Source organism: Manis javanica, chromosome 15 (assembly GCF_040802235.1).
Source record: "Manis javanica isolate MJ-LG chromosome 15, MJ_LKY, whole genome shotgun sequence".
Lineage (NCBI taxonomy): Eukaryota > Metazoa > Chordata > Mammalia > Pholidota > Manidae > Manis > Manis javanica.
The window spans coordinates 18,180,319-18,197,742 of NC_133170.1; the positions used below are offsets into that span (position 1 = coordinate 18,180,319).

A 17,424-nucleotide genomic window follows, 5' to 3' on the forward strand; every position below is an offset into this window, starting at 1 on the left:
TCTCACACAGATTCTCAGAGGCAAGCTCCCTTAAGGCCTTGCAAAAACAGTGAGTGCATTTGTCCTGTCCCCCTCACCATTTTTAAACTGCGATTGCAGCCCTTTAAAAACAGCTCTGGGTTTGTGGAAGGACCTCAGCACCAACTTTGTACCTTGTGTGTACAAGACGTCTTTTGTCCCTACAGGGGGCCATGGCTGTGACATACAGTTGAACTGGTTGGATCCAGTATTGAAAAAAAGCAGGTCCAGAAATCTAGCCTAACTCTTCTTCTAAGAGAGCACTTACTTCTGAGCTCATTCCTTAAGGACATGTCCTTACTAATTTCAATTAGATCTAAGCGCTACGGACTCCAGTGGTCATTCCCGGTGGCCACAGCTGGCAGCATTTGCTCTTGTGCTTATCACCTTGGCCATTGGTTCTCTCTTTGGCCTGGCATCAGGGAATTTTCTTTATTGCCAGTAAAGCTATGCATTACTTTTTAAATTTTGTTATATTCTTTATCTTTTATAAGTGTTTATAGTGGAAGGTCATCATTGGCTCAGTTGGTCATATTGCTGCACCCAGAATTCCCACAGTTATTTATTAATCTCTATTCCTAAGATTCCATCTCTTTAAAATGGGAGTAACAGTAATGTCTATCTGTATAGTTTAGAGCACATAGTAAATTCTCAGTCAGTGTTAGCCATTACTATTTGTACCATTCAAGCCTTTTTTTTTTTTTTTAGCCACTTAGGGATGAGTTGGACTCATGTAGTAGTGACTGTGTTTACTTGCTTAACAAGAAAAGGAAGTCCTAGTTAACGCCCTAGAGAAACCAAAGGAGCGACTTTGTTCAGTATAGTACAATGCTGAAACTGAAGCTGAGTCCCACCCTTTTTGCTGATAAGCCAAAGGTCACTTGGCACCAAGAATAAACGGAGAGGAATGTCCTCTTCATATTGCCTGGAGGATCGCTGAGAGGAGTTTTGCCTGGATTGTGTGGGTAGGTAAATTTGAGTTTGTGAATATTTTCTTTGCTAAGCAGGGCTCTCAAAGCCATAATTATTATAGAGGATGTTTGTAGACCTTGAAACATGTAGTAGTGCTTGGAGTCCCAGTAAGCCTTTTGACACTATTTTAAGTTCGTACTTGGTTTTGCAAGTGAATTCTGAATTGTTGAGATTGGTACCTGAGGTCCCACAGGGTCCTGCCTCCTGCCTTCTTGTTTACAGAGATGGGGATTTAAAGGATTTCCTTCCCTCAGGTCTTGATTTAAGAGAATAATGTTTTCCCCCTGAATTACAGCTAAGAAGAAATCTGTTGACTATTAACAGTTGGGAAAACACAGACCTGATATATCAAGTTTTTAAAACTTACTTTTAAATTAATCTTATATGCAAATACTGTGATCATCCTATAAATATGAACTTTTGAATTTTCATACAGTGTTAGTTGTACTATGAGAATTTGCTTATTAACTAAGTTCAGCTTTCTTAGGTTGTTATTGGCTTTGAGTCCACAGAATTAACACTGCCAAACTTCTGTGTAAACATTTTGCTTGGGGCCTGAAATGTAGTGAGTTATGTGTATTTAAAGTTCTTTTTTTTAACCCATGTATATTAATGGAACTTGTAAATTTTTAAGTAGTGAATTAATTGGAGTTTTTATAAAAAACAACACTTTCAAAAAATCATTTTATAATTGCAATGTTTATATAAAATTTGAGCTTAGTGACAAATACAAATAATTCTTAATACAGAGATCTGTTTTTGTAGCCCATTGATTTATTGTTGCATTTAATTTTATTCAGGACGAGACTTTTGTTATTGTTCTATTACTAGTAATTAAGTTCAAGGCTAAGATTTATACTATTTGAAAACAAGAGCTAATAACATTATGTCATAATTATAGTAGATAGAGAACACAAGTAAATAACTTGTTATTTCACTGTTCTGGTGTTAGAAAGTAAAAAACATTCTTGAGTTCAGGTGCCATGGTTGTGGCCGTATTGATCTTTTTTGAAGTTACATTCTTGGCTTATTTTCTTTCAGTATGTATGTTATTTATTGACTCTACACCATAAGGAGCATTATCAATTTACACAGATTTTAACTACTTACCCAAGCATCATGTGTAACTTTTTTGTGGCGTAAGTAGGTTCCTTGACCTGGTAGGGGCCTGTTTTATTCTTACCTTTGCTGCAAAGCCTTAGTCAGCTTTCAGACCAAATTCCAAGACAAATGTCAGTATCACATTGAGTATATATTTCATATATGCTCTGGGAATCATATGTAAAATATTTTGTCCTTTGATATACATATTCTCATCCTAAGGAGGATATTTCTGCACCTACTTTACCCGGAGTGGTTTCCAAGCTAGACTTGGAAACAGTTCCTTCTGTTTAAGTAAATTGCATGTAAGAGGAAATGACTATCGAGAGGATAAGATGTTTAGACTCATTTTCTGTGTAAATAATGTTGAAATAAATTGTGTAGAGAAGTCTCCTTTTTAGTTTACTTTTCAGGGAAATCATATATCAATTTATTGAGAGAGATGTGAAGTTTACTTAAGGGAATTGCCGTGGAATTTTATGGTGACGAAAATAAACTCATTATATTTTAGATTTTTAAAATATAATTCAGTTTGTTTGTATAAAAATCTTGTGCAGATGATATGATGAAGTGGATTTTCATATAGTCTTTTTGATGATTTACCCTACACCATAGTTCTAATTTAAACAATTATTCTTTAAAAATTCCTTTTTATTTTAGAGTTTAGGTTTGTGTGTGTATGTTTAAACTGATTTATAAGCACATAAAAATGGGCTTTTCAGCTATATGAAAAATTATACTTATTTTAGTTAAAATTGTGGCATTTCTATCTTCTGTACAGAATGTATTAACTAGATTTGGGAATTTGAGTAGAAAAAACTCCTGGTTTCTTCAATATATTTTCCAGAATTTTAAAGCAATTTGTGAAATATTGTCTCTCTTCTTGGTAATATAAAATCTGAGCTGAAATGGAATGTGTGTTTCTTATGCTTGCCATAGATCTCAAGACAAACACTTGTCCAAGAAGGCTTTGCTTTTAGGAACATTGATACACAGTTTCTTGAGCATTAAAAATACAATGTGTCAGATATTTAGATGTAATCAGAATCTTACTATTTAACTTTCCTAAGTATATGATTCTAATGATCAGATTTAAGTATCTAACAATATTATTACTATCAGTTTGCATTGTAGTCTTTTCTTCATTTGTTGTTTCTAAAAAAAAAAAAAGACCCTTATTTTGCAGGTAATTTTTCTTTATTCTGGTATTTTATGTAATTCATCACACCAAATGGCACAGTTAGTATCCATTAAGTAGAGCTGTGAGTATCAGTCTTGCACACAAAGCCTGGGATTGTTACTGGAGAAAGTGCCCCTGCTGCTCTTGCCTGGCATTCGGAAGCCTGAATGAAGTCTCTTAACTTATTCAAAGCCTGGATTTGTGAAAGCCAGTTGGGCTGCCTTTTTTAACCATTCATAACTGATGTGCACTCTTCTGGTTAAAAATTATCAGTGGCTCTCCCATTTCTTACTGTAAAAAATTCAAAGTCCAGTATGTAACATCATTTGTAGTCATGTATCTTAATCATGTATCAATAATTTATGGCCTAAGCATCTTGATTTTTATACCTTAAACCTCCCACTTCATGCCTTTTTCTTTACTGTGCAGCAGTTAGAAAATCTCCCTTGTATCCAAAATCTGCCTCACCCTTCAGGTCTACCAATCACCTCCCTTACATTTCTCCTGGTCTCCTCTTCCATCATTGAAAGTAGTCTGTTTTGTACTTTCTGTATTTTCTGAAGGTGTTTTGTGTTCTATCTTGTGTTACATTATTTTTATATGTGTTATAATATTTTACACCTCCTATATAACACTGACTGACTTTAAATGATCTTCTGAGTCATTTAAATCTCTATCTCTTACTGTGATGGGTTAGAGGTGATTTTGTCTTGTTTCTCTTCTGTTACCTTGTATCCCATAGATGCTCATTATAAGTATTTGGTTGCTCCTCTGTTGGCATGGCTGTCTGAATCAGGGCTGTTCCCAGCAGGGAAGGCTGAAGAAACAAACAAATATGCAGTTAAGAAATGTTTTAGATCTTGTATAGTGGCCCAAATACTGACAAGGGCAAGGTAACTTTTTCTAAGTAAGACTTTGATAGAAAATTGATGAGTAACTCTGGCTTCGTACATAGTGACTACAGTTCTGAATAAGTATGTTTTTGATGAGTTCAAGGTTTGGTAATAAATACAGTGAGTTCTGCTCTCATGCTTACTTAAAAATGAGAATTTATTTCTTCATTATTGATATTAGGGAATAAATGGAGTAGAGTTTAAATTTCACATTTGTTATGTATGATTTTATCTGAGAAATAGTAGATGAACGTAGAGAACTCCACCTAGCTGATAGGAGCCATATAGGAATACACAAAATGCACATGCATACCCCTCAGACATCTTCCAGCTAACTCACTTCACTGCATGTTATGAGCCACAACCATCCATACCTCATTTGATAGCATTCCTTCCTGTTTTAGATAACCCCTTTCCCACCATTTCACAATAACTCACAAGCTGTAACCCTTTGGACCACCAATTCCAGAAGCAAACTAAAGGTTTTTTCAAGGTAAGGTGCCGTATCAATTCTGTTACTTGTTTAGTTTATAACCCTTCAACATAGGTAACACTGTGCTATCATCTTTATTAAGTTCTTTTCTTGTTTGTGTGTCACTGACAAGAGTTTTTGAGTGTCATGCCTCTAACCCCATTTTTCCCACAAGCCCTGGGGCTTTCTTTAATGATATGTTTTGCACAGCATCCTGTTTTTTAGGAATGCATATTCTACATTATAACAGAACTGACTGTACTAACTGATAATATACAGTGTCAACTGATGGTTCTCTCTCTCTTTCCTTCATTTCTGTCCTCCCTCTCCCCTCTCTTTTAATGCTGAAAGAAACTAAACAATGCATATAAGAAAGAACACAGTACAGCAGAGCAAAGTGCCAAAGAACTTGTTGAATCTGTGTTGGAAAAAAAGGGCATAAATTTACTGGTGGAAGTCAATGGATAGGCTCAAGAGCAAGTAGAGACCTAGAATAAAACCTAAAAGGCCATTGGCCCCCTGTAGTAAAATTTATCTTACCCTTAAATAATAATAATTATATTTAACATTTCTTGAACCTTCACTGTATGCTGGGTACTATAATAAGTGCTTGACATGGATTATGCCATGTAATCCTCACAAAACTATAAAGTATGTGTTTTTACTGTCTTTATTTTACAGATGAGGAAAATGAGACTTAGAGGCTTTGATTAACTTGTCTAAGGTTGATAACTCATATATGTAAATGGCAGAGCCACTTCTAGAATCAAGTCTGATTCTGAGCCTTAGCTCTTAGTGTTCTCTTGAACACTTTGTAGATTAAAAATGATAGACTTCCACATGTGTTACTTCCTCTGTTCTTAGCTGTGTCTGACTCCCACCAGAGGCTGTCTTGACCCCTATGATGGATGCAGAAACAAATGTACTCAAGCTAAGCAATGAACAGATCGTTAGAGGCAGAACAATAACAGAAACTAATTCTAGCACCTAATTCAGAGTTTTGTCCTGCGCTTATACATTGAAAGTGAGATAAATTGGACAATTAGCAACAAGGAGGTGAGCTGAACTATGGAAGAGAATAATGATTGTGTTGGAAATTGGAAAAAAGGAAGATGAATTTGTTAACAATGTATGAGAATTTAAAGGAGAAGGCCTAATGGAGAATGAGCAGTGGGTACCTCTGACTCTAGGGCACAAGAAGCCTAGACAGATTCTCATAAAGGAACTAAAACTACCACTAATTTCAATACAGGATTATGGCAAGAGAAATCTGAAGTCATAAGCATATGGTATAAATCCTGGTTAGCAGTAGGCTCAGAACAGAACAGAGGAAAGAGACGGGCAACATGAAAGGAAACCTTCAAAAGGCTTTATTTATCTTTTTATATCATGTCTCTCATCGCTTTTTCTTCAGGGAGTCTTGTTACCTCACAGGGTGTTACAAAGAAACAAGTGTTTAACCAATGTTTATTAAGCGGAAGGTTTGATAAACAGTAGAGGGTAGTTCTTCAGTTGAGTGTTGATGAAGAGCCAAATATTATACAGTTACTAGGATAAGTAAGGGTGGAACTGATGAGTATTTATGAACTTAAAGCAGGGGGTCAGCAAACTATGGCCAGTGGGTTGTTTTCTTTCTATAAGCCAAGAATATTTTTTACATTTTTAGTCAGTTATTAAAAACCAAAAAACAAAAATAAAGAATATCAACAGAGACAATATGTGGCTCACAACCCCTAAATATTTACAACCTGGCACTTTACAGAGTTTGTCAACCTCAGACCCGAAGTAGAGCTCATGAAGCATAAAAAGTTAGACTTGATCTCTTTTAAGAAATCAATTAGATAATGGAAACTGATATTACACTTCATAGAGGGCTACATTTTCAGACATGTACCTTTTTCCTCCACATGTGGAAAGAAATTGATATTTACCTAGTATGATACTTTGCTAGGGGCTTTGTATACTTTTATTTCTCATGCCCTTGGAAGATACTATAACTACTTTAACAAATGAGAGAATTAGGTTTCTGGCAGCTAGATAAGCCTAAAGTTTCACAATAAGTGGGATTCATGTTTGTTTGGGCCTCCTAGGCAAGAAAACAGTAGAGAAAATTTGTTTGTAAAACTTGAGTATAGACTGGAGTCTTCAAAATATCTAAATAGATATTCGATGTGGACATTTGTAATAACTTTAGCTAGTATCTAAACTATAAATAAAATGGTTAAATTTTATACACAAAAATAAGTCTGGTTAGAGAACTTTGTAGTTTCATTAAGTGTACATATGAAGGAGGATCTTTGGATAAACTGTATGTAGAGTTATAAAGAAAATGTAAAGAAAAAAATTCAAGTGTCATTAAAAACTTAAAATAATATTCATGTAGGAGAAAGATGAGACTTAAAACATTTTTAATATAAAGTACAAGATAGAAAAGTGTTTTGCTTCAATAGAAAGAGTACCAGGCATCTGTTTATTTTTGAAAAGCAAATGCTGACCCATATGTCTAGTTGTAAAGTTTTGTGAAGTGGAGTTCAGGGTGCTATGAAACATGAAATGAGGCATCTAATGTAGTTTGGAAGGTCAGGGCAAGACTTACCAAAAGGGGTTATTTAGACAGGCTGAGACAAAAGAGGATAATTATTCCAGACAGAGTGTGATAGGCCTGAGGTCACATAGAGCTTGGCATTTGTTTTGTTCATCATTGTATATCCAGCTTCATGCATATAGTATCTGCCAGCACATAGAAAGCCCTCAGCAAGGTTTATTGAATGGACAAAGAATGAATGGACATGTCACTGGGAAATTCATGATATAATTGTGAGTACAGGAATTGACTGGATAAAGGCTATGGTCCTCTCTGAAGCCTACCTAATTACATTAAATGGTTCAGGTTGTTGGTAATCCCAGGTTTCCCTAGGCCACTTGCAGCCTCTTTTTTCCACAAGTTTTCAATTACTGTCCAAGAGTCCGAATGGAGACAGTCTGCCTGGAAAAGGCAGGAAAAAAGAATGTAGACTGCTTCAGCTGGATCTGATCCTGGGACGGAAATGGGCATTTGCATTATTACAATGTCAGGAACAAAGCTGAGATACGAATGTAGTCACTTTTCTAAAGATAACCTGCTGAGGCAGGGAGGGTGTTCTGAACCTGGGTGATCACTGGGTGACTAAGTGACACATGGTCATCAGGCTTACAGGCTTAATTATGAAGTGGAGTACTTCAAAGTCAAATTTGAACTTCTAAATTGAAATCATTTCACTTACAAGTTTGGGTTTATTGAGGAATTTGTAAAGTAGAAAGAGAATGGGGAGAGGATTGCCTGTTTCCCAAGTCTGTGAAGTAAAGTCATAGCAGCCATGAAAGAACTATTTTACAAGATACACCATAAATGGTGGTGAAATAGTGGGTTATAACAATGAAAGAAAGAGAGGGGATAACTTTAGCTGGGAAGGTGAACAGGAATTGGAGAAGAGAGAAGACATTTCAGGGTTATTCTTGCCTGTTAAGTCTTTGCATAGAAAGCAAATTAGCCAATATGCGGTAAAAACAATGCATATACTGATTATTCAAGAATTTGCTTAATGCAAGCTTAACTTTACTTTATGCTTTACTTAAGCTTAACTTTACTTGAATGGGACCAGTTGTTGAGGGTTTAATGTGAAGTTTGAGGAATTTCTAACTGGATGTCATAAGTTTATTTCTTTACAAAAAGAGTAATGTTGGCTTAGCAGATGATGTATTTCTAAGAGTTGGAAGTTTGTTTTGAATCAGTGAGGGAAAAAAAGGCATCCTCCCACCCCTCAGATAATACAAGGTTTTCAGAGGGTGTGCTGGGAGGGGGATTGGTGGTACAATGTGGAAAAGTTTGTTTATTTTTAAACAGATTTTTTTCTTAAATATTAAAATTAGTGATACAGTGTCACTGTCATTTGGCCCCTTTCCAGAAACAGAGGCTCTGCTAACTAGTGCAGTCGACAACTGATTTGCCATAAGACATCAAGTTAATGATAACTCTCAACCAAAGTTAGACATGTTTCTTATGCCTTTTAAATGACTCTTAACAACCTTTGTTAACATTTTGTAATTCCTATAGATACTTAGTATGGAACTTAATAATGGGCTGGTTTTAAAAGCAACAATCTAAATCATTTTTTCTTTTATCCCTTTAGAAGTTTGATCTTTCAAGCCATTTTATTAAATATATAGATATTCAATATATATCTATGTGTGTATATATCTGCATGTACTTACCCCCTGAGGAAGACTGTTATTTTTTTTTTCCATTGCATGTTTTCCTCAAAGTTTCTATACATATTAGATGGTTTAAAAGCTCAATTAAAAAATGAAAAATACAGAGAAATGTAATTTCTCTAAGCCATTTCATGAGCACATCTGTTCCCAATCATTTTAAATATTAAAAGTATTTTATACATACATTGTCTCATTTTTTCCTCTCAATATACTGTGACATTGGTGTCTAGGGGTGGGACATAGAGCCCTACCCCACTTGACTAATGAGAAAATTAATAAACGACCAGTGAGAAAGACCAGGCATTTGCAGGCAACACTACCAGATAATGTTAGAGTTGGACCCGAAATCAAGAATTGGTAAAAACTGGATCAGAGCTCTTTTTTTTTTTCAAAACACAGTTCAGTTAACTGCTTTTGTAAATTAGGGATTGTGTCTCTTGACCTTAATTAAAGTGGAGTATATGATAATCTGGTTCAAATTTATTATATGTATATGCATATGCATACATATTACATATATATGTATATATTATGCACAGACATATGTATGTATATATGTGTATATACACACACGCACAGCATTATAAGGATAGTTTTAGTCTGTGTGTATGTATGTTTGCCATGGAAATTCTTTTTGCTCCAGTATATCCTTATGACAGAGGCGGCTGCAATAAGGAACAGCCTTCGCCTTACAGACCAGGCAGCTGCACCTGATGGGCTCAAAGTCATTCAGTAGTTTATTCATCCCTCACTTATATTTTTTATTATTGTGCTAAAATATATGTAACAGAAAATTTATGCCATTTTAATAACCTGAAAGTGTACCATCCAGTGGCATTAATATGCACATCATTGGGTGACCATCACTACCGACCATTTTCAGAACTTTCACATCTTCACAAATTAAACTCCATACTCATTAAACAATAATCGCTCATTTCCCTCTCACCCCAGCCCTGGAAACCACCATTCTACTTTCTATCTCTAAAATTTGATGGCTCTAGGCACCTTGTGTAAATGGAATCTTACAGTGTGGTCATCCTTTTGTGATTAGCTTATTTTACATAATGGCTTCAAGTTCATCCATGTGGTAGCATGTATCAGAATTTTCTTCCTTCTAAAGTCTAAATAATGTTCCATCGTATGTATGTACTGCATCTTGTTTATCCATTCATCTGTCAGTGGACATGTGGGGTGCTCCCACTTTTTTCTGTTGTGAATGAAGCTGCTGTCAGCATGGGTGCACATGCTGTTCCTGTCCCTCTGGGTATACCCCAAGAGTGGAATGGCTGGAACATAGAGTAGTTCTATGGCTTATTTTTTGAGGAGCTCTCATACCATTTTCCACAGTGGCCCCACCATTAAAGGAATGTTTTAAAAGAAAAACAAAAAAAACGAACTTCAATTCTCTTAATCTCTGGATTTTTTAAATGAACTTTTCTAAAAAATAGGCTGAATATATAGTTTCATTGGATTTCTTATAACTAACAACTCTAGAAAATATGGGCTGTGTCCTCATAGGTCATTGGTAGGCACATTTTAAATTAAACTGTCTTCCTGTTTCTCTTTGGAGAACTCAGGAGTCTGAAATCATGGGGATGACTATAGGTGAGTTTCAGGTTTTCCAAAAAATATGCAGAGTCGGATGCCATTGGGAAGATTCCCATAGGAATGAAAGAAACAGATAAAATTATCTCACAATTAACTTTGCTTCTTACTCTACTCTACTCTCCAAAAGGTCCCCATCATTATTTTATTAAAAACTGGTAATATGACTGTTACTCCTTCTGTTGGTTCACCATTTCCATAAAGATTAGTCCAAATTCCTTTACAGAAGGCTAAGGCCCCTCACCATGTGGTGGTAAGGTTTTCTCTGCCATATCATCTTTTGATATACCCAGTATTGCAGCCACACTGAGTATCTCAGTATTCCCTGAAACTCATGTTCTTCCGTGTTCTGTGCTCTGCATATGCCTGGAGTGCCCTTACGTGTACCGACTGGCACACTCCTCTGTGTCTCCCAGCCCCCGAGTCTACTAGATGAAACCTGCCAGCAGCTGTCCTAGGTAGACTCTTTCACAGGACATTGTTTGTATGATGACTATAGCAGGTACTAAGTTGCATGATAATAATCTCTTTGCATATCTGTCTGGCTAAACTGAGTGCTTCTGGAGGAAATAAACTGTGTTATTTATTCTATGTCCCTTTAGGAAGCACAACACCTCATAGGTTTGGACTAAAAATACTGAATGAATTTCTAATGTGGTTTTGCTCACTATATAGGATGTTTCTGTAAGCGGAAATTCCTTTCATAATTTCAGTAGTTGTTAATAACTGGATATATCTTAACATGAGCAAGAGTATTGAGCAGGCTCATGCATTCTTCAGTAGCTTGCTACTGCTTCATCTCTATGCAGATTTGTTACTTTTCTCGTCATACTGACTTCGTAGGTGCTCTGACATTACCCTAGATTCCTCCTGTCCTAGGAGAAAGTATTTGATGGAGCATACTTAAGTGTTAGTGGCATAATATATTATTACTTTCAGAAGTGTTCGTAGTTTAAAAGTGGCTCTAGGGGTGAAAATGCTTAATTCAAGACAATAAATTAATTTCCAGTGGTAGAATTTCATTCTCTATGTTATTTGGGTAAATGATATACTTGAAGGAAGGATGACTCTGAATTGACTCTCAATTTGCCCTGGGCAGGCAGGCTTCTCAGAGTGCTTCTGAGTGTCCAGCACCTCTAGAAGTATGTTGGCTCCGGGAATATTATATTTTTCCAGGCTGCTGTTCTCAGGGCTTCCCCATTCTGGGGTACATTTACTCTGTTTATAAGTCTCCTTAATAATCTGAAGGACGGAGTGACATGGCTTATTTCAAAGTGCTTATTCTGCTTCAGTAGCTAACTAGTAATTTCTTTTTCAAATATTTAGGACTAGAAATATGCAGTCATTTAATATTTAAACTAGTTCCTATGAATCAGTTATAGATAAGAGTGAACACTTATTAGCTGACTCGGCATATTAAAGGTCTTCCTACTGAAAGAAAAATACTGAGAGTCAGATATTTGAACTGCTTCCAGTCTAGATTACTCAAGAGGAAACATACAGCAAGATTCAGTTTAATTGCTTGTTATTTTGAAAAAGGAAATGTTCTGTGTATTTTTCTCCCCCGAGGGCTATGCCCAGGGCAATACCAAATACAAAAATTTTGGTATTTTTGTAGTTCTATGAGATGTTTTCAGTCTTTTAGAACTAACAAACAGATGAGGCTGATATAAATGAATCTGGACAGCGGAATGTTTCAAAGTTTATCTAAGTAATTGTTCTTCTAGATAAAAGACTTTGGTATTATTTGTACGGAAATCATATTGATAAAATAGTCACATTATAATTTATAAACTAATGTGTGAGAAAGACATGTAAATTTTGGCATGGATTATGTAAATATGAAATGTTTATACATGTGTTATGTAATTATATGTGTGTGTTTTGTGTCTATGTGTGCTTAAATGTATTTACATTTTAGCAAGTATTCTACTTGACTGGGATGGTCACAGACACAGGCATAGGTCTGCCTTTACCACATACTGATTGTGTGATAGTAGGCAAGGTGTACTTCATTGTTCTGTGTCTCAGTTTTCTCATCTGAAAGTCAGAGATAGCAATAGTGCCTGCTTCTTAGAGCTATGTGATTAGCAATTGAATTAATGCATGCTAAAAACACATAGTGATGTTTGGCACATGTAAGCATTAATATGTATTATTTATTGTTTTTGTAAATGATTATTAAATGTTGGCCACACACAGTCAATCCAGAGAGGAGACAAAAATAACATTGGGAAAAAAAAGTTATTTTTGTGGATTAAAATCATAAGTTGTTTATCATTAAGAGATTATGGTATAAAAAGGGGTATGTGATGGTAGTCAGTGGTTTAGTCATTTTAATATACCTTGGATTATCCATTTTTGACTGCATTTAAAGTTTTCCCTTTCCTGGCTACACAATGTATGTTTATGGAATAGACTCTTACTTTGAAACTTGATTGGCTTTGGAAAATATATGTCTTTTGTCCGTTTTGTGTTAAACTTCAATTTTGTCTAATCAGTGCTTGAAAAGGCACTTGTATACACTTCCTTCCAAGAAAAACATTGGGTGTTTCAGGAAGTGGTCTTGGTGAGTCAAAGGATAATACTTTTTCCTCTGAGTCAGTTCTGAACCTCCTTGATATAAATAGGCGTACTTTTACCAGAAGTTCTAGTTCTGCTTTTTAGGTCAGATGTTAAAATCATCATTGATACACGACCATACCACCAGTAGTACTTTCACTGGTATTTCCACTAAATTAACACTGAGGGTCTTATCTAATTGTGACTAGAAATTCTGCCAAGTAAATTACTTTTTATAACTGCAGTTCAATTCTGTACTTCTAAATTATAATCTCTATTTCATATCAATTTTTCCTCAGACAGAAGTCATTTGTGTCAGGTGGTCCTTTCTGTAGATGTTAGAGAAAATTTATATTAGTAATAATATCTCCTTTGATCATGAAAATTCAATGACTCTTAGCACATATACATAAAACTCTCTGTAGGGCAACTTCAGTATAGGAATTATTTTGCAAAAGGCATTACTGGTTTGCCACACCCCAGAGCTATGTCAGAGGTACAAAGGAGTAAATCAGTGGTTCTTCATAGCCACATTAAAAATATTAAACATGAGAGTTGCCAAATGACTGGATTTTGTTAGGGAAGACTTTAAAAAAGGGATAGGAGCCCTGAAGATAACAAAATCCCTGATTCAAAAAGACATATGCACCCCTGTGTTTATCGCAGCACTATTTACAATAGCCAAGACATGGAAGCAACCTAAGTGTCCATTAGTAGATGAATGGATAAAGAAGATGTGGTGCATACACACAATGGAATATTATTCAGCCATAAGAAGAAAAGAAATCCTACCATTTGTAACAACTTGGATGGATCTAGAGGGTATTATACTCAGTGAAATAAGCCAGGCAGAGAAAGACAAATAGCATATGATTTCACTTACTTGTGGAGTATAAAAACAAAGCAAAACATAATGAACAAAACAACAGTAGGCTCATAGTCACTGAGAAGTGACTAATGGTTACCAAGGGAGAGGAGTTGGGGTGGGTGGGTAGAGAGGGTGAGGGGGATAAACGGGCACAAAAAATCTCTATCTTAATAATAAGTTGGTCATGGGGATGATAGTACAGTATGGAGAATATAGTCAATCATTGTGTAACATCTTTCTATGTTGAGAGATAGTAACTGCACTAGTTGTGGTGAGGATTTAATAATACGGGTAACTCTTAAACCACTGGGTTGTATATTTGAAACTAATGTAAGATTGCGTATCAATGGTACCTCAATAAAACATATAAATATTAAAAAATTAAAAAATATTAGGAGCAATTGTTAACTGGCATGTATGAAGTAGCAGGAAGGGTGCCTAGGTTAAGAAGCCTGCCAGTAGCGAGGGCACCATATGCTCATAAGAGAGTGTGGCAGAGTGAAGGTTTATGTGTGGGAGAGCTGGAGAGAACATGGAAGACTGGAGAAATTATTTAGAGCAAAATTGTGGTAGGCCTTGAATGGTAAGCTGAGGAATTCTCTTTGTGTGAGTTTCTAATTGGTAACATTCCTTGTACTCTGATTATCATGCGATTCTCTTGAGTTGTAGCTGATTGACTGTAGTTGGTTTTTACTTCAGTGAATTTCATTTTTAGAGCCAGTATTTGAGGAAAACATCTCTATTTCAAGTTCTTTCCAGTATTCAGTTCTTTGGGAAAACAGAGGAACTAATAGATAGACATAGATGTAGATGCTAGATCTTGAGTGATCTATGTGTGCTTTGCATGTAATCCTTATAACTGTCTTATTTTTATTTTATATTTTATATTCTCTCTGAATAAACAGGCTCAGAGAGGATGATGTTTGTCCAAAGTCACAGAGAGATGTCAGAGTCAAGATTTGTGTTCAGGGCTGTCCATCTTCACAATATTTTCTGTTTCCTACATCCCAAAAGCATCTTCCTTCTTGGCAGAAATATTATTATTTATTAGGAATAGGGAAGTGGTCTTTGGATGCTAGGAAATGCCTTATGGACAAGCTTGCTATCCTTCCTCTCAGGGAACAGCCGCAGGACTGTGCTTTCTAAGAGTAGATATTGTCATTTGAGCCTCTGTGAGGTCCGGGAGGGCAGTGAAGTATGTTTAAGATCATCTGTGGGTAGTGGTGATCCATGCTGTGGATCACCTGTTCTTTGCTTCCTAACATTAGTAGATTGATAGTTGGTCATTTTTCATTTCTTTTTTTTTTTTCCGTAAACATTTGTGCCTTGGTTAGGTGGAATCTCTGCTTTTCTGTTTGGCACATACATCATTACAAGAATAGTCCACTTTGCTTCATCCTGTTTCCTTCGTGGCAGGGAAGCAGCCATGTGGCTCTGGGCAGCAGTGGCCTCCCCTGGGGTGACAGCAGGGGCAGCTGAGATTAGGCACCACTCTTGCAGACGCTGAGTTTCGTATCTCATAAAATCCAAACACTTGTTTCCAAGAAAAACTTCTGTTTTAGCATCCTGGAGTGGAGCAGCTTCAGTTCTCCTGGGAAATACAACTTCTTCTAACCAGTGAACTAGTTGGAGTGTGCTTCTATGTGGTGCTATGTGCTGTTTCCAGAGCTTCCTAGCAGCTAAATTGTTTTTTTAAAAAAAACAACAGGGACAGAATTCCTCATGTCACACACTTTCCTTATAGGCAAGCTTGGAGTTTGTAAGGGTAACGCACAGCCAGGCCTCAGAATGACTTACGGAAACCTCCTTCCTTGCTTCCCTAACAGGAAGCCTGTCACTGAGCCAGCGCACTGGTCTTTGTCACCAGTGTCACTAAACTGGATTTTAGAACTGCAAAAAAACTCCTGGAGATGGCCTGGTTTCCAGCTTCCTCAGTACAAATTGGGAACCCGTGAGGTTAAGTGACATGTCCAAGGGCACGGAGTAGGCAGAGTATCGGCTTTGGCTATCGGTGTTCTTTCTGTTCTCGCAGCAAACCTAGACCAAGTTGACATCTAGGATGTTCCAGTGCTGAGTCCAGGCATGCTATGTCCTCGCACTCACAGAAAGCGGTTGGGTCTGGCAGCATGATGTTCACCAGAATTGGACACATGAGAGGATGTAGTTAGGTGAGGATTTCTATTTCTACCCCATTCGGGAAAAATGAGGAAGGTGGCTGACAATAAGAGAGGTCAACATGGAAAGTCAGGAGGGAGATGTCTGTTTTTTGGTGTGGATGGGGGTGGCTTAGAGGGATTTGGGGTATTGTTGGTACTGACTGCTCTTTCCCTTGAGTGGCTCTTGTTAGAAGCTAGTGATGCTAAACATTTTCTGTTTTCACCTCCTCAACTAGTTAAAATATTTCCCACTAAGTTTTCCATGCTTTTAGAGCACTATTATATTCTGTCTTTTCTTAATAAGAGTTGAAGTAAACATCTTAATTTGATAAGGTTAAAAATTATTACAGGTGTAATTTTTTCATTAGATAGTATTTATTGAAAACTTACTATGTGTTAGGAGCTGTGCTTATTAGCACTTTGTATTCAATAAAATTATTTAGTTCCTGCTCTCATGGAACATACAATCTTGTAGAGAAATTAAAAAATAGGAAGTGACTGCGGTATGATAAATTCATCTTAATGTTAGATTCAGGTGTTAGCAGAGCACATGAGAAAGGCATCTGTTTGTAGAGAGATCCGGGAGAGTCCCCTAGATTGAGATTTGAAGTTTGGGTAGGAGCTGGCCGGATGAAGGTAGCAGGGAGGTTTTTGGGCGAGAGGATATCCAGATGGAAGACGTAACTTGAAGTCAAAAATCTGCAAAATAGTTCACTATGGCTGATGCACAGTGTGCCTATGTGAACATAGAAAGGGCTGGCAGGGTGCGCCTGGGACAAAGCAGAGGAGGCGGCATGAAGGCAGAGATGGTGAAAGAGGAAGCTTTACGGGTATAAAGGGCCAGATCACAAAAAATTGCTATGCTGTACAATCGAATTGAATGTTTTCTGGAGGGCAGTGGGGAACCATTTATTGGATTTAAGTAGAAGAATGATAAAAAGTTTTAAGTTTTAGGCAGCAGTAGTATTAGATTGATTCAAATTTTATCTTCAAAAACTTGTGAAATGAGTTGTTTAGATCATCAAAAGACCAAAAGATCACTTAAAATCTTGATACATTTTATTAACAGATTTTTATTGCTTATGTAACTCACATAGATGGGGTTTTAAAACTAAAAAATAACACCAAATATAAGAAAACATGTTATCAGAAAGTGTACTACATTGAAACTATTAGAAGAAGTTGCTGAGGTTAAGCTATGCTGATACTTAGCAGCTTGAGGAAAACTGTTAACTCATTTTCCCATCAAAGTCATTAAAACTAAGTAAGAATGTGAGAAAAAGCAGTATGTTTTTAAGTTGAGTTTTTTAAGTTCCTGAGAGAATATATTTCCTGTAGAACTT

General features: G+C 36.3%; 1 protein-coding gene across 4 annotated transcripts in view; it reads left to right on the plus strand.

The window, feature by feature from the left end:
* The window catches only part of EPS8 (EGFR pathway substrate 8, signaling adaptor), a 173,467-nt gene that overhangs the window by 74,326 nt on the left and 81,717 nt on the right, over nt 1-17,424 (plus strand). Inside the window, exon 1 of one of the 4 annotated variants that reach the window (XM_037023072.2) lies at nt 718-983. The exons of the other annotated variants lie outside the window; for them this stretch is intronic. The gene's annotated coding sequence lies outside the window, so the exon portion shown is untranslated. Of the gene's footprint in view, nt 1-717; nt 984-17,424 lie in introns of those variants that run through there. 4 annotated transcript variants of the gene reach the window in all.